The sequence below is a fragment of the Cydia pomonella genome, chromosome 3 (genome assembly GCF_033807575.1).
Source record: "Cydia pomonella isolate Wapato2018A chromosome 3, ilCydPomo1, whole genome shotgun sequence".
NCBI classification, from domain to species: Eukaryota; Metazoa; Arthropoda; class Insecta; order Lepidoptera; family Tortricidae; genus Cydia; species Cydia pomonella.
The window spans coordinates 14,925,705-14,944,801 of NC_084705.1; the positions used below are offsets into that span (position 1 = coordinate 14,925,705).

Consider the following 19,097-nt stretch of genomic DNA (forward strand, 5'->3'; position numbering starts at 1 on the left):
GATATATCTTTCTGTATCACCTTCACCTCGCCTCGACTGTCCGGTGTCGGAAATAGTTCAAGTGGCGGAGCTATTTGGCTGGCTAAGGGAAATGGCAATGATAAAAATGTTACTTGAAAGCTAAAATCAATGACTCTGAGGGCTGTAAGATTTATGTTCTACTTTTTAAACAGTTACGTTTCATGCCGTTGACGGAAAAATGACGTCACGCTGCATAGAGTATGATTCCATTTAGTATTTTCTTAATAATCAATTAGATAATTCGTTTTCAACCTCTTTAATTAACTGATATGGATACTTGACAGTCAGTACAGAAATGTCTAACTGACTTTCATCATATTGTCACTCAATTAAATAATAGATTATTAGTTTATTAAATAATACATATTTTAGAGTAACAGTGTATTTTACACAACAAGTATTTATTTTCTACGCGTCACTAGGTTAGTTATCTAAATGTTAAAATACGTCATTTTTGCGTCAACGGCATGAAATGTACGGGTAGCAGGACCCGTACATTTCATGACTGGCGCGTACCTCTCTCAACGTATCTCCCTAGCGACACAAGGTAACGCCGCCAGTGTCATGGGGTCCATGCCGCAGGCTGATTTATTGGATGGGGTGTTCTCTATGTAATGAGATGACCGACTTTGATATTATGGTCATTATTAAACTAGTTTTATTGTGTTATAAATTCTTTGAGCATACGTACTTGTTCTCCATCTAACTAGATTAATTTAAGCAATCGCAAATAAAATTGTGGTCCAAAAAACCTAGTTATGTATGATTTTACTCGACTGTTGCGAAATAATGGTAAGTAATATATGGAAATTCCAGTATTAATATATAATAACATAAAATCGGCCAAGAGCATGTCGGGCCACGCTCAGTGTAGGGTTCCGTAGTTACTCTTCCGTCACAATAAGCTAAACTGGAGCTTAAAGTATAGTAAATTGTTAACCAAGGGATGAAACGGTACCTTTCACGCGAGTTAAACAAATAGGAAAATTTGCATAATCAGTACCTAATTTAAGTAAGTCTTTTTACTATGAAGGGGAAACTTTTTGCGATAACTCAAAAACAGCTAAACTGATCATGTCCGCTATAGTTTTTATTTAATGTCTTTTTCAAGCTCTACTTCCACGATTTTTTTCATATTTTTTGGACCTATGGTTCAAAAGTTAGAGCCCCCCCCCTCCCCCCCTCTAAGAAAATCATGTCTTAAAAATGATTTTTCTTAGGAAGATTTCTTTGAATTAGCGCCTAGCCTTTTTTAACGCTAAGGTACAATTATTTTTACTACGCTAGGATTTAGTACCTTTAATGTTTAATCTGTTAAGTTCTAATAGCTCAGAAAATCATGTCTTATAAATGATTTTTCTTAGGAATATTTCTTTGAATTGGCGCCTAGCCTTTTTTAAGACATGATTTACTGAGTTATTTGAACTTAACAGATTAAACATTAAAGGTACTAAATACTGGCGTATTAAAAATAATTGTACCTTAGCGTTTTTTCTTAAAAATGAAATCGATAATTTGAAAAATTATAACGCCTGCAAAATTGTAATAGCAAGCAAAATATAAAATGAGTAAAACTTGGAAACCAAAAATAAAATGACTCGTATTATAATTGAATATGAAGGTACAAAAAAGGTACAAAAATTTGGCTTTTATAGAATTTATCAATAACCACGGGAACATAGCGTAATAAAGTACACCCGCCATTCTGACTGTCAGGATGGCGGGTGACCTGTTTTTTGGTGATAACTTTAAGTACCGTGAGGTACAATTTTTTTTAAAGGAGGTACTAAATAGTACAAATTAGGTACAAAAATATGGTATGGTTTTCATTTAATTTTATTTAGGTACACCCGCCATTCTGACTCTCACAATAATTCAGTCATTGATATTACAACTTATGGCAATTTTATATATCAAGATGCACTGCTATAGGTAAAAATAACATCAATAGCCCCTCAAGTTTGTGTAGTGATGTGTTGGAATAGATGTTCCTTAAATATTTGAAATTTGAGTGAGATATTAAATTCTACATCTGACGTGCATCACACATTCGAAACGCGGTGCAGCCATCGTCATGTATGGTTAATGTAATTTTATTGATAGTTTATGCGAGTTGTAATTAACATGTGTCAATATTCCATTTAACTTGCATGCAAAGCGTCAAATCAGTACTATCAAAAAATCAACAACCTACTTTACAAAATCCAAAAATAAAATTCCAACGTTTGATCAGCTCATGCTTTCTTTCTGAACTCTTCAATTTAAGTATAAGCAAATTTTAGTCCATTTTCGAGTGGCGCGTGCTAGTACTTCGTGATTGCGTCTAGCTTTAGTATGTACATTTCTTATTTACCATGTGATTTTATAACAATTAAGAACTTTCCACTTTAATCAACATTTAAATTCTACTTTTTATGCGCAATCGTTTCAAAATTGTGTTTATACATATATAAAACAGAGATAAAATAACACCTTTACGGCAGTTTGATACTGACATATTCGCAAGCGTGTGCGTTACTTACTTTCTATGCATCTCGCTCATTCTCGCATATTAGTGCGAGCGAGATATATTATAGAATGTAAGTTAGGTTCGAAGACGTCAGTGAATCAGTACCCCTAGTGTAAATTTGATCGACATCATAACGTGACGAACGCGTTTGCGTTAAGTCTCATTTTGTATAGGATTTTGAGTTTCCAAAACGTCCCGCTTGGCGCGCTCTTTCTAAATCCAATACAAAATGAGACTAAACGCAAACGCGTACGTCACGTTTCGAAATCGAATTTATTTACACTAGGGGTACAGTTTGACACTGCTAAGGCAGACGTGATAAGGCAACTATTGTATATAGGTAAAAACGTTGCTAGAGCCCCTCTTGAATGTGTGAAGTGTTCGACGAATAGACGTTGCATTTTTGAAATTTATAATTTTTCGTATGGTTAGTTAATTATCATGTCTTTCAAGTTTGATTATTCCTGTCCACTTTACTTATGATTCTATTATCAAAATATGTTATAAATAGTTGTCAATTTCGAGTATATATCTTTGTATTTCTTGCGTCATTCATGAATATGCATTACAATATTGTTTACCCAGAAGTAAATTTAAAAACATCGAATTTGAATTATTTCTTGAACTCGGTAGAGTATGACCACTGCATATTCAAACGAAAAGAATTTTGTGTAATTTTTACAAATATTTCCAAATAAAATCTAACCGAAAATCACGCATTATAGTTGACAAATTCCATCAAAAGACACCGCACCTATATTTTTATAATTTATTATGCTTTTCCGTTTTTTGCAAACTGTACACACACACGCAAGAAGAGCTTTAGTAAAGTTTTTACCTATAATACCTGCAATCAAAATAAAGGCACAACTAATTTTGAGATATTAAATTTTAGTCAAAGTCTCTTGGGTTATGAAATTCTTCCTCCGTTTATTTATTCAGGTTCGTACGCGACATGTTTGCGCCGTGGAGACTTTGCAGCTGCCTGTGTGTGCGGCGTGAGCTACAAGCTGAACCGAGCTTCGCTAAAACAAGCTAATACGAAAAAGGGAAGCGTTTTCTACTAAACTTCCGAATGCATACATTACCGAATTTAGTGAAACTATACCCATATGTGATCAACGTTTCAGTAGGTATATAACATTTTATAAGTACTGTTGTTAGTTTAAATAAACACACCATAGTTGTAAGATTTTGTGTTTTTTTAACGCGTGCGGAGTGTCAATAGGTAATATAACTAAGGCGCATGGCATACTGCATACGATTCGTACATGGTTTATGGTTTAAGATATTTATTTCTCAAAAGATTTACATAAATCACTTACTGAGAAAACAATAATTTTGCTTAAATCTAAATAGGAGAGGGTAGCATGCAAAAACGGTGAACGACTTACGTACAAAGACGCTTGGTAACAACATGCAGTGCGTCGAGGTCGAGGCCAGTTAAACCGAACACGAACTACTCGTGCGACAACTGCTTAGATATAGGGTCGTTTAACTCGCCTAGCAAAGTATGTTTAATTTATTTTTAATTATAAATTAATCGGAATATGTATATGATGTATTATATTTATATTATTATTATTATATTTCTATTTTTAATATATTTTTGAAAAGCCTTAGAAGATGTATGATGTTGGGCATTTTTATGAATACTTGGTGAATAAGCAAACGGCCTACCTAGATTTATTATTCAATATGTATTGTTTTAGTGCTCTTTTGAAAACTAGCATTGACTTGGCGTCTTTGACATCTTTTGGTAATTGGTTGTATAATTGAGCTCCTTCGTATATTATGTTCTTTTTTCCATATAATGTTCTGGGTGGTCGCAGGAGTATATTATTAGCTTGTCGCGTCAGCCTTTTTTGTACCTCGGATCTTTTAGTGAACGTTATATGGCTATGTATATCTTTATATATGATTTTTCTTATAAGGATGCATGTGTTGTATACATAAGTTTGGGAAATGTTTAGTATTTTTGTGTCCTTATATATAGAGCTAGTTGGTGTAAGGCGCTTATAATTAAATAATACTTTCATTATTTTATTTTGTGAAATTTGTAAGGGTTTTAAGTTAGTTTTGGCGGCCGATCCCCATATTTCTATTAAATATTCTAGATTAGGCTTAATGAGTGAATTATAAATGGTGAATCGAACCCTTTTTGGCAGACATCGAACAATACGTCGCAATGCACCGGTGAGCGATGTAATTTTGGAGCGTAGGGAGTTAATATGTGGTTTCCATGATAGCTTATTGTCCAGAATGAGGCCAAGGTATTTCTCCTGTTCTACTGCTTGTAACGTTACATTATTTATTACAAACTATAATTACTACATCGCTCAGATATTTGAGCAAGATAACGCTATGCGCGAGGAATAGCGACATCCCGCTCGCACGTCGGAGACGTGCGAATCGGATGCAGTTTGCCATGCGCCTAAGCCAAAAAGTTAGGAAATTCACCATTTCACTCCAGCTCCAGCAGCTCCAGAACCTACAATAATAAGAATATGATATGATTTAAAAAATATGAGTTAAGAGCGAACAACAAAAAATCTTTACCGTGTAATAATAAGAAACAACCGGTCAACCTGTGTACTTTACCGGTACTTAACCAGTGTAGATACCTTATTACTTGTTGGTGGCTACATCTAGTTACTAATACTTCACTAGCCATGCTCAAGTTCCTGAAGCACATAGTATAGTATTTTGTGCGACAATAATAGGCCAATTAGAGCGTGCACTAACATGTTGGATGTTATTGGAATTGTGTTATTTCGTTTTTGCGTGTCAAGCTCGCGCCAATAATGTATGGACAAGTACGAGCGACATTCTGATATCAGTGTACGTTCGAATTGGCCTGTACGATAAATTTCTAGTAACTTAAACCTTGATGTTAGATCGAGTATACAATTTGTGACTTTACAGACACTTCAAACTCATACTCATACTCATATTATTTTATTGATAATATTCTTAAAATATTACATGTCAACAACAGAAAATACATTTAAATCATTGGAAGTAGTAAAAAAAATAAAAAATGTATATATGTTTAAAATTCAAATTACAATAAAATCATAATGTCCAATAAATTAAAATTTTCAAAAGTATTTAAATAAATTGTACCTCAAAAATAGTTAGTAAAAAAGTTACATTTGATCTGATCTCTGCGTGATCTCTAAGTGGCTCATTAATCATTATAGACTCTTTTAGTATTGTCGACGTACACGCAATTTTTTAAAGAATTATAATAAAAAGCTAATAATTATAAACGAAATAAACACAATTTATAATATTTTCACTTGTAAAATTCCAATTAAAACATTTTCATAAGAAAGTTATTTAATTTGTTTTTAGAGTAGGTAATAATTATTTGCATTACATATTATTTTTTGAGTGAATAATTTATACCGTTGTTAAATATTTTAATGAACCCAAATTTTCCGTTAGGTGATTATTTTACAAATAACGATTAGTTAGCAAAAGTTCTAATGATAAATATGACTACAAACTAAGTAGGTATATCTGATTAGTGTACTTGTTAACGAACATTATACCTATTGGTTTTAGTATAATGCGATATTTTACTGTAATGATAAGTAATGAAGCACACGAACTGTTCGCAAAGTCCCACTAAACGGATTCACTAAGTAGTAGCAGAGTTGCCTCATTAACTTGGATTTCGCGCAACACAATTAAACAAACCAAATAGGGAAAGTTTACATTTGCTTAAGGTCTATATTATTGGATCATACTTAAGAATCTTAGGTAAGTATACTAAGTATGTCAGAAGTACTAATATACCTAACGTTCTAAATTAAGAGAAAAGAATAGCTTTGCGATCCTAGGGAAATAACGGTATTTTTTCTATGAAATTCTATTTCGGGAGAAAATGGTTTCCAATCTTAACAAATCACTTTGATTTTGATGTCGATCGCTTCTGCATAAATTATATTTTAGGTCTATAGGTTTCGCTTAAAAAATTGATTTGCAAATTTTGAAAAAAAAGGAAAACCGCTAAACCTAGTTTTTCATTGTGTCAATAACATACTAAAAAATATGGAGAATGGAAAATATTTTGAAGTAGAAAAATGTTTTCTCTTTTTGTATGGACGATCACGTGGTATACTTCCCTTTTACACTTTTAACTTTGTACAAAAAAGGAATTACTTAGTTATAAATTCTTCTGATATTACTTTTATTTCACTTTCCAGACAGAACAGACTTTTTACTGTTTTTAACTATCAGGCGTATCAAGCCAATTCGAACGTACCTACATTGATATCAGAATTACATCTACCTGATGTCATTCAGATATCGTGCATTTCACTCGTACTTGTCCGTGTTGTCCGTACATCTATTATCGCGGGCGAGACCCACTAAGACTAAATAACATGATTCAAATATCATTCTGTTGTTCGTGTAAGTTAGAATTGGCCTGAAACTTTAATAAACTTAACATATAATTGATTTCATGACATAGCTGGGCTATGCATCATATAACCTCTTCGATAAGACCTCTTAAGTAAATGTCTCGCATATTGGCTCTAATAATTTTAACAAGTCCAGTATTTTGAAGGCGTATATATTAGTTACAGTAAACAATTATTAGTTCGTATTAAAAATTTAACTTTGAACAGAAACTTACCTCGAATATTAATAATATTATAGTTAACTAGCTTCCACCCGCGACTTCGTCTGCGGGGGATGATAATGATTTGATGAAGATTGAAAAACTGTTCTATGTCCTTCTTTGGTCCTCAAAATATCTCCATACCAAACATGAAGCGTGAATAGTTGACAAAAATACAGACAGACAGCTACTTTTGTATTTATAATATTAGTAGGAATATATGTATTTATTTTAAATGTTTGGTGAGGTGGAATGGATGGAGAACACATGGTGCCCGATTGTTATGAATTTGATCTGTCAACTGTCAACAGTGACAGACCAAATCCACAACAGTTTTTAAATAAGAAATTGAAATCAGAATCGGGCTCAAGAGTGACAGAGAGCTATATAAGGGATAAAAACACCGAATCGAAACACCTATGTTTTTGCAGAGTCAACAGATAATTTGTAAATAAGTAACGTTATTATAGTTATTTTAATCAGTACCCCTAGTGTAAATTTAATCGACATCATAACGTGACGAACGCGTTTGCGTTAAGTCTCATTTTGTATAGGATTTTGAGTTTCCAAAACGTCCCGCTTGGCGCGCTCTTTCTAAATCACATACAAAATGAGACTAAACGCAAACGCGTACGTCACGTTTGGAAATCGAATTTATTTACACTAGGGGTACAGAACTCTGAATTGTAAGTTTTTTGATTGGTTTCGGGTTATATGTATGGTGATGATCTGATGATACTGACATCGCTGAGTATGACTTGGTTGTTGGTTTTCATTCTAAAACAACTCGTGGCCCAAGAACTCGCATATGTTCGCATAAAAACAACTCTAGAAAGTACAATGACTACAGCGCCGTACCTTTTATACAATATTACATTGTGCAACGAGGGGGGTAAGTGAAATTTTGTATACGAGGGTGGTAATTCCCGACAGCCGCAGGCTGGAGGAAATTAAAGACCCGAGTTTGCAATATTCTTACCCCCGGAGTTACACACAATGTTTTTCATCACATTTGCGAAGAAAAAACTAAATTTCAAGCGAAATAATTCTTAAATGCGGTGACATATCAAACATTCGTTCGCCATTTTGTAATTTCTTGACAGGTTATGCATCGAAGGCACAGAACTATTCGGCATTCAACCACGATTGAAAATTATGTAAAAATATTTGAAGCGGCTGTTAAATTAACCAAATTAAATAACTTTAAACATAAACAAAAATAATACTTTATAAACGTCAGTTTGTTAAAAATTAAACTCAGCAATCGTACGATTTCACAGGATAATTAAATTCGACCCCAAGCTACTACTAAGTGGAAGACGAAAACATAGAGCTGTCTCAGTACCCAGTAGTAATTCAGCTTATGCTAGGAGACAATATGATGTACAATCTGCGGTCTTATATAATAAGATAAATAGTGAACTAAATATTTATTCGAAAAATTTATACGAGTGTAAACAATTACTTTGTGATTGGTTATATACATTAGACTACAGTAAGACTGAAAATTTGATTCAAAAATAATAATAAAAGTTGGATCTTATTTCATGTAAATTAAGGATATTCTATTTACCTTATAATTTAATATTGTAATTTAATAACCCAACTGCTAACATGAACACACACACTCACAACACACACACACACACACACACACACACACACACACACACACACACACACACACACACACACACTTAGCTTGCAATTTTGTTACTTAGTTCTTTAGTTTTAGTTCTTAAGATACTCAATGTAACATAGTTATACTCAAATCATATTAAAATGTTCTAATTAGTTACCAATTGGAAGAGCAAGACTTTCTGACACAGGTTCTATATACCTACTAGAAGGTCTCAACCCCTTGTATTATTGTATCATTTTATATTGAATGAAATAAATTATTATAAATTATATAATTTATCTATGCTACTTGGATTGTCCCTAGGGAGTTACAGCTTTTTTTACACTCCATAACTCCAGCGGGAACACAATAGGCCTTTGTCCTTCTACACCTGCATGAAATAAGATCTTTTTCGAGCAAGTGTGATGACAATTCTTAAGTATTTAAAGCGGCCTTTGAAAAAAAAACACCGCAAACGACGTCCGCCATTTCTGAGCTCTTAGTACCAACATTAAGAAGCGTTAGTGGAGTAACAAAGGGTGTGGCAAGGTGTCTTGCTTTAGGGCCTGCTCACAATGGCGGAGCTGTTGTTGGTCGGGCACGCGACCGGTTTCCGCTGCCTAACGACTTAATGCATTGACTCGTTTTGTTGGTACAGCAAGTTCGTGTTTATTTATTATTTAATATACATATTTAATTATAAAGCATGTTTGAAATGTCGACTCTCGATCTTTAAAATGAAAGCTATCGAACTATATCATAGACTTAAGACTCCATCATACCAACCTATAAATTGGATTAGTCTCTGTGTGTTAAACTTTGCGGTAACTAAGTTAAGCGATCACCAGATTAATAATTCTATGGAAGAATATACAACGATTTAGGTTCAATTAGGTTATTCATGCCTCTAGTTATTTACTCGTACATACACCCATTAAATGAACAATCATATACACAGGAAATCTGATTTGAAAATGAAATATCACCCAGGTAAACTTATATTTTGTACACGTCATACCCACGCTGATCGATGTCCTGATTTACCCGAATCGAATCCCGTATATGCAATAGGTGCTCGCGGAATCCGAGAGAAGTTTCCAAGTTCTACGTACTTAGAATTTTTATTGTGACGATCAATCTGGCCCGGGTTGCCTTGTTGGATCAGGGATTATTCTCACACGAAGTAAGAATTTGAGTTCATGACAATCTTTTGAGCTTTGACTTTATACCCATTTATTTTTCTTGGGAACTTATATTTGAAATCGTATTGTGACATTTTAATAGTTAATGTTTTTTCATCTTTTACTCAAAAACGGCTAGAAGGATTGCTATGAAATATGGCTATGCTTAGTTATAACCTAGAAAAGTTTTATCCCAAATTTGATCCCCTCGATCAATGGTTCAATAGCAGAGAGTATGTACTACAAACGGGGAGGGAGGGGACAGTTAAACGAATTATACGACGGACTAAGTAAGACACACGAAAAGTTGGATGTACAAAACCGACATTAAGGTAAGGTAGCTATAGGGTATCTGGGAGTTTATAATAAGAAATGCGGAAGTACTTAATTAAGACGTGTATTTTCCCAATCACGACCGGGAGACAACTAAGGAGCGAGCTATGCGTCGGGCCTTCCGTAGCCGCGCGGAATGCTGACAACGCATAGCAGTCCCTATAGTAGCGTTGTATTGGAACTACTGTGAAACCAAATATAAAGGTTTGTATTGAACAATTGTACATAAGGAAGTAAGGGCAAATGATAGGCTTTCCTTTTCCATCAATAATACTCCTGTAATACGGTACCAACGGGTAAAAAAAACTGGGTATAGTTGGAATCGCGGCGAGATAACATAGATATGATTTCTAAAACCGTGTGTGCAGTAAGTTGATAATAGGCAAAAAATAAGTTTTCGAATATTAAAAACTTAACAGACTCTTGTCTGGGCCGTCCTTAAGATAAGAGAGAGAAAAAGATTTAGCTAAATATGTATTTTACTCTTACCTCGCCGGAATATGTAGTAGGTGCCTTATGCAGTTAACATAAGGTATTTTTTGATACGAAAAACCACATATGTTCATCGTTCTTACCTCATGTTTTTTATCCGAGTAAAGGCGGAAAAATGTTGTAAATTCTAAGGCATGAACAACAGCCTTATTTAGATTTAATTAAATGAATCCAAATTTAAAATCATTTGTAATTTTTCGCATTTATTACTCGTATTTAATTTTCTAATGGAAGTTACAGGACATTGGCTAAGATTGGAAATCGTCGAGTAAATGATTACAATACCACCATTGACAAATTCGCTCGTAGCACATCACTATTTTAGCGGGGATTTACCATGAGTGATTTTCCCACGAATTGATTCTCCCATAGGAAATTTCAACGTGAAACCAGCAAAATGTATGAAACAGCCAAAATTTTTTTTTTGTATTTTCGGGGTTGTTGGTCCCATAATAAAAGTTGCTCAGGTTGACCTAAACAATAATGGATTTGAGTAGTTGGTTTACATTCAGTTACATACTGTATATTAAAAGTCATTAAGTTCGCCATTTGTACCTTTATATGTGAAATAAATTTTAAAATAAATAATAATAAGCTGGTTAGGGAGTAGCGACCCCACGTAACCGTGTGCTCTTGGGGAGCTCTATCACCCGAAGGAGGGTGGGTGTGACAGGATTCTCTACCTCTGGCTTGCCTTGGCCGGCCGGCGTGGAGTGGCCGGAGTGGAGTCGTTGGAGCTATATGCCCCTGGGTGGAAGTGAAACGTGCATAAGACGCACCCCTGAGCCGCTCACACCGGTGTTGCCTTTGAGCCATCCTAGATGTCGCTTTTTGTGGGGGCTCATCTTGTGTGGGGGCGAGTTATCATCTGCCGGAAATAAAATTGGATACCTTTTTATTTAGCCAGCGTCCGGTTTTTTATCACATACCTAGCTCAGTATTTAGTCCATCGCTTACACCCAATAGCCCTGTTCATATGACATTCCATCAACTCTCAATCCCTTGTACCCTTTATATTACATTAAATTTCAAAAAGGCTTCTACGTGTTGGCTTCGGCTCTGCACACCTCATTAAGATCCGGAACACCATTGTTCCATGATGGGAATGACATACAAATAATAATAATAATAAATAAGGATTTGGGAAAAAAACTCATTTTTAGTACCTACAAGCTTTTATCGCTGACTGTACCTTTCTTTTTACAGACAACTAACACTCATTGACACAAATAAATCTAACAACCCCATATACAATTAATTAGTTTAGTTTGTCTTATCACAGAGTTCCCATGACCACCTCCAGTCTCCATCATCAGATCAGCTCCATGTCATCATAATATTGCATTGTCATCTGATTTACATATGTATGCAAAATTTCAGCTCAATCCGAAAGCGGGCAAGATGTGACCCACGCTAACTAACATACATACATACGTACTAACAGAGCAAGTTAAACAAAAGCTTGTAAATTATTGCCTATCCAATTAACAGTATTATTAAATCCTGCTACTGGCTTAATGAAAGTCTATGACTTTATGAACAACTTTAACAGCAAGCAACCTCATTATTCGTAAAAAATGTAAAAGGCGACCTTATAAAGGAGCAGTGGCCTGTAATGGAATACGGCAATTTATCTGGACAAAGTTGGTGACAGTAGGTACGACAAATATCTCAGTTAAGTCAGTGAAAAGGAGATTTATTTGTGAAATTATCGGTGACTACGGAATATTTTATAAAGTACCTAAGACTTAAGTACTAGTATTTACATAATGCATTGAAAATACTTACTGTTCGAAAAAGTATACCCTTTTTTTAAACTAAAACGGGACCTTGTTCGCGTATAAAATATAAATTAGGTGCCAAAGTACAGTTAGCATCACAAGTAACGGATCAGACTACGCATAAAAAGTAACAGTAATAGCCATTCCGTTATACTCGTAGCTTAACAAAATGATATAAAGCTGGCCATACACACTAGGGTATGCCTGCGCAGTTTAACCTGTACAGTTCAACTGCACGGGTAAATCTGTATAGGAGACTGCACAGTAATGCCACACTCTCCGGTTTACCAGTGCAGTTGATAAAACTGTGCAGACATACCCTAGAGTGTATAGCCATCTTTAATCCTGTATGTAGAACAATTAGACTGTGATGGATACTTTAAAACGCGAACTCTATTTGTAAAAGAATTCCAGGATGGCAAATCGCTGTTTCATCCACTAGTATTGATGCTGACTGTACCAGACAGTCGAGTATTATATTAATCACTTTGGCAAGTAAAAGAAACACACGAAAAAATAATCAAGTCCAACTGCGGTTCGTATTGATACAAGCAATATAATTCTGATATTTTAAAATCATTTCTCATTTTAAATTATTTTACGGGGATAAATATATCGCAGTTTACAATCTGTTTTCTTTGAAACCAGAAAAAAACGCAAAAGATAAAAGAACTAAAATCCATCTTATAAAACTTTTAGACTAAAAGTTTGGTACAAGTCGCCTACTTACTTTGATTACGGACCTTTGAGCAAAAGATGTTTTGGAGTTAGCCCCTTTGCTGATGTTCATGTTTGCGGAAGGGACATGCGAGTTTCCTGCCCTGTAAGCAGGTACAAGGCGGCGGAAGGTAAACAACTGACAAAAGCTCTTCTATATAAATATAATTTTCACCTTTGCGTTGATAACTTTCTATTTAACAATGAAAGAGGAACCCTTTTTTGCGTAGGAAGGTACTATTTTTTTGTTCAATTTTGTCAATGTCGATTTGTGCTTACGATAAGTTTATGAATATATTCTTAAAGAGTTTAATCTAAGGTCAATGTGGAGAACACCATCTCTAAGGAAAAACCGTCTACAAGCTCTTTCGTCGCTTTTAACTCTTGCGTTTGTACTAATAGTCCACTTACTAAAGGTCTTTAGAGCAGAAGGAGTAATGCTCTGCCTTTCTGGCGACGTACGTATCTGAGCTGAGCGATATACGTATCGTATACCTACAATCACGAGAGTTCTTTCCCTTATGAGAGTTTCCCCTGCAATACATTTTATATTTCGGTCTTCTAGACTTGTTTAAAGACGACTTAGTAGTATCTGGCAACATATTATCCACACCGCATTGCTGCCGGCTGCATTGCCGCAAAAAAATTCACTGTCAATGATTTTAACATACATTTTCTGTGACAATGCAGCACGATGTATGAAGGAGGGCCATTGCCGTATCGATTCAAATCCAATATTTATCCCTAGCTGGTTAATGTACTATTACTCTTTAGCCGTAACAGAATAACTGGCAGATTAAAAAATACCAAGATAACAATAAAAATTGAGATACAAAATCTTGTCTTTTATGTAAAAGGCATTTTTAATTATATTGCTTATTTTCATTAAAAAATGAGATTTTGAGAGTGACATATTTGATATTATTTTTATTATTATATATTATTTGCTTTATATATGCTGCCGTATATCGTATGGTATTGTGGACTGTCCACGCGGTGGCGTGCGCACCATATGTTGTCGCTCGGTTAACGAAGATTTAGTGACCTAAGAACGCCACATGTCTACACCATTATCTCCGGAGTAAACTACATATATGAGGAATACACACGTGTTAAGCTTTATGCTATGCTAAATCAGAATGATTCCATTAACGTGGCTGTAACATTTCGGCTCATAAGAGGCTTCCCCCTAATAAAATAATAAACGTAAATAATTCAACAGCCTTAGTACCACCGATTAAATCCACATCTTCTTTAATTAGAAGATGAATGAACACATATTTACCTGTATAAAGTGTGTAATAAATATAGTGTTTTTGCCTTATATGAGTACATATACATATATATATTACAGTGAATACCTGCTTGAAGTGAGAACGCATTTTCCTTATTTTCCGATATGCATAAATATGGAAAGTATTGTGGAAACTTTGTGTCCCTACGAAATTTACCTAACGACATTGTAATTTCCTTTAACTTTTAGCGTCTAAATTGAAGGAGGCAATCCCATACAAACAACGGGGACTTTAAATTGACTAGAGTTTTCCTCGTTGACCTATAAATCTCATACCGCATCGCGTCAAAACACATTACCTTCAGTTTGTTCGTTGCGCAACTCAGGCTCACATCACTTCGCGATAAACCTAGCTCTCATAAACTCTGCGTCCTAGTTCCCTGTTAATTTAAAGTTGAGATTTTGTTTGGTTTAGTAAGACATTACCCGTGCTATTTTAGAAAACTCCGTTAGTCATAAATATACTTTAATAGACACTATAACGCATACGTACATATAGGTATATTAGAATGTTTAACTATATACTTATTATTATGTTTAAGGACATAGAAAAACATACCAAACCCACTTACGTTTCTCGAGGTATGTACCTGCCTACCCTGACCGTTTTATTTTGAGCCTGTGGGTAACCTTAGGTCAACAGGACTTTACAAATGGTGGCAATTTTTTGCAATCAAGGAATAGATAGTGCCGTCTTGTTCAGATAAACAACCTTTCTGATGTGCGGCCATTCCGAGAGTTTGTATAGGGTGGGTTGGTATGCTATTTTTAGATTTCTTAGTTTAGTTTTATTAATAAAAGGTTTGACTATATCATAGGAATATCTCGTAGGTACTTATATTCAATATTGCTATATTGTAAAAAAATAAAAGAAATACAATGTAAGTAAAACTAATACATACATACATAAGTAATTACTTTTCAATGTGAAATTAACAATATACCATGATTCTTTTTGTTGTTAAATTCGGCGTTTGGCTAAAAGTAAGTATATTTAAGGAAACTTAATGGCATAGTTCTAAATTTCGGTAATTTTTATTTTGCATACAAAATGATTAAATGCTCCAACTTTCGCTTATAGAACAGTCATTACCATAAACTCAACCAAATTGAAAATTATGACATGTCAATGTCAATTCGCACATCTATCGGATGGGGACTGGGGACAGGAGTAACTTAATCTGAGAAAAGTAAAACCGACTCCAATAAAGATAAAATGTTATCCCGTTTTATATGCGCTAGTAACTGATCCGTGCTATATGCCGATCTGGCCAAACATTAAACATTTTTGCGCTTTGGGTACGTATCAATTCAAGTTTCAAGGTCTGGATCTAAAACTATCAAAAGGGTGTAGCAGGATAGCCTAGGAAAAATTTCCCCCAGCGATTTTGGGCCGAAACTGTAATCAAACGATGCCTTTTGGGGGGGTTATACTCTGCACAAAGTTTCATCCCTCTGTTACCCCCTGGGGGTGAAAAACACCCGATTAATCCCAAAACTGTTTTAATTATTTTTTCCTAAACTATGAAAGTGACGAATTTCAAATTTTGTACAAATATTAATAAGACTAAAAGCTATGTGTTAAAAAAATATTAACCCCCTAACCATTTAAATTCTTGTAAAAAAACAAAAATAAAGAAAGAATCACCCTGTATATCAAGTTTGGCTCATGGTACACACACCATTTTTTTTTTCAAAAATGGACTAGTTTATATTCTACATTATACAAAAGTTTCATTGACCTACTCCAGAAGGAACATTGCGAAATTAATATGTATTGGCTCTTTGGTGCGTACTATTCATTGAACTCCCACTAAGAGCCTTGCTTTATTAATAAACAATGGCTTGCTATCGGACCGCTGCTCGTGCCCGATTGATAAAGAAGTATGAATCAAACTCATTTGTATTTATAAAAACATTTTTTTCTTTCCTATTGTTAACATATTAACATAACTTTGTGTAATTATATGTTACAAGTTTTTAAAGAGAAAACAATTATTAATTAATCGTCATCACTGTCTTCGTTAATAATTGTCAAATTGTCTAAGTAATTATCAAATATGTTGGTCAGAATTTCGGCTGGTTTTATAATTTTTGATTTATATCTCGCATTGGATAAGTAATATATTGTTGAAGTTATATGCGAGCAGCAACCTGCGGCGGCAACGCGGCCGCGGGCAGTTTTGTTTAATTATTTTGGTTTTGGGACCGAGACGTTGCGTATTAAGCATGATACGAGTATAATGATTAGTGGCTACGAAATAGTACGTTTATTTTAATTTCGCAATGTTCCTTCTGGAGTAGGTCAATGAAACTTTTGTATAATGTAGAATATAAATTGGTTCATTTTTGAAAAAAAAAGGTGTGTGTACCATGAGCCAAACTTGATATACAGGGTGATTCTTTGTTTATTTTTGTTTTTTTTTTTCAAGAATTTAAATGGTTAGGGAGTTAATATTTTTTTAGCACATAGCTTTTAGTCTTATTAATATTTGTACAAAATTTGAAATTCGTCGCTTTCATAGTTTAGGAAAAAATAATTAAAAAAGTTTTGGGGTTAATCGGGTGTTTTTCACCCCCAGGGGGTAACAGAGGGATGAAACTTTGTGCAGAGTATAACCTCCCCAAAAGGCATCGTTTGATTACAGTTTCGGCCCAAAATCGCTGAGAGCCTTTGAAGAGTTGGACTACATGGAACTCATCATCAGAACTAGACCTTAATACAAATGTTCCTTCAGAACTTATTACTTCTTTAGCAAACAATAACGAAGAGGACAAATCGCCAAAAGAGAAATATGCGTTGTTAAAGAGTCCCGTTCTTGTCATCATCAGCAGTCTTTGCACTTCATCTGCTTGGTTTGTTGAAGAAAATACTAAAATCGCTATATTTAGGTATGGCTATAAGATTTGAGTTCTCTAGATTCCTCATGTATCTCATCATCAGAACAAGGTTTTGACAAAAACGGGATCAACTTAGGGATTTATATATTCAAACAAAATATAAAACAATTCGGTTCAGAAATGACAGGGTTCTGAGATAACAAACATAAAAAAATACGTTCGAATTGAACCTTCTCCTTTTTTGAGGTCGGTTAAAAATTTAACTGTTGGCTGTATAGTCGTTAGATTTGTAGCTGGCCCCCAACGGCTTATCCTTTGTCAATTTTAACTAAAACGGCGCGTGCCAAAAAAGGGTCGTATAATTCTAATTGGCACCTGAGCGCGGGCTAGTCTAACGCTAAAAAAACCAGTGTAGGTGAGCTCCCCGATAACGCGCCTTTGGTACGCATATCGAGGACACATTTTAGGCTGGTTCGTTAGCGTTCGACTCCCAGACACTCAGTAACCGTATAGGAACCACACAAGAACTCGCAAATTATTTTTCCATTCGTTTCTTTTTAATCTTATTTCAATTACCATTGGAGTTGCAATTAAATAACCGGTTAAAGAGACCGGGCCCTTTTTTTGCAGGTAGTGGCACGCGCCGTTTTAGTTAACAATGGACAAAGGATAAGCCGGTGGGGGCCAGCTACAAATCTAACAACTATACTACCCCTCAAACTGCCCAACATTTGTTCAGCGACTTTTAAAAATAACTAGTATTTTGATCTTAGCACACGTTAAAGTTTATTCTAAGATGCAATGTATTGGCCTTAAGTATAACACTGAAAAAAGCGAGTTACTAGTGTTTAAAGCTGGAAACAAAGTTCCCACCTCAGTACCAGAAGTGAACCTTTGTGGATGCTCCCTGAATAGAATGACTCGCTTTAAGTACTTGGGCTCCAAGATGACGTGGACATGGTGCGGGAACGTAGGGCATTGGCAGTGCGCTGTAACATATTGGCACGCAGATTTGCAGGCTGTGAGAGGAATATGAAAATGACTGTGTTCAGACCATATTGTCAGACCTTTGACACGTGTAGCCTGTGGACCAAATACACGCAGAAGACTGTCAATGCCCTACGGGTCCAATATAACAACGGATATAGGATGTTGTTGGGACTGCCGCGCTTCTGTAGTGCGTCAGCAAAAGCAATATTTACGGAGACACACACAGACGGCTTCAGCGCGATTGTGCGTAAAAGAGTTGCCTCCCTCATGCGTCGAATGTGCGGCAGTCCAAACAGTCTCGTGATCGCTATTATGTCTGATCCGGCCAGTAAAATAATGAAACACTGGAACTCTATTCATTTAGAGTCCAGATGTAATATTTATAAGTACATGTAAGTTTAAGTTTAATTCTCATATTGTGTTATTACTCACATAGTTGTAAGTTCGTGTAATACGGGGGGCGGGTTTAGGGTCGGCAACAGGCATGTAACTCCTCTGGAGTTGCAGGCGTACATAGGCTACGGAGACTGCTTACCATCAGGCGGGCCGTATGCTTATTTGCCACCGACGTAGTATAGAAAAAAAATATTTATTATTATTTATTGCGAATTTAGCTATGTTTAAAAAAAGCGTGACAAGCAACGTGAATTACAGTTATGCAGTCCAAAGACTTCATACATTTTA

The 19,097-nt window shown here is 35.1% G+C and overlaps 1 protein-coding gene and 1 long non-coding RNA gene across 2 annotated transcripts in view; both read left to right on the top strand.

The window, feature by feature from the left end:
* Nucleotides 1–19,097, top strand: part of LOC133516150 (suppressor of lurcher protein 1) — a 392,999-nt gene that overhangs the window by 77,829 nt on the left and 296,073 nt on the right. The gene's annotated exons all lie outside the window — the stretch shown is intronic.
* On the top strand, nt 246–3,720 carry LOC133516698 (uncharacterized). The gene is made up of 2 exons (XR_009799257.1): nt 246–443; nt 3,473–3,720. It is a non-coding gene; the product is annotated as an uncharacterized LOC133516698 (long non-coding RNA).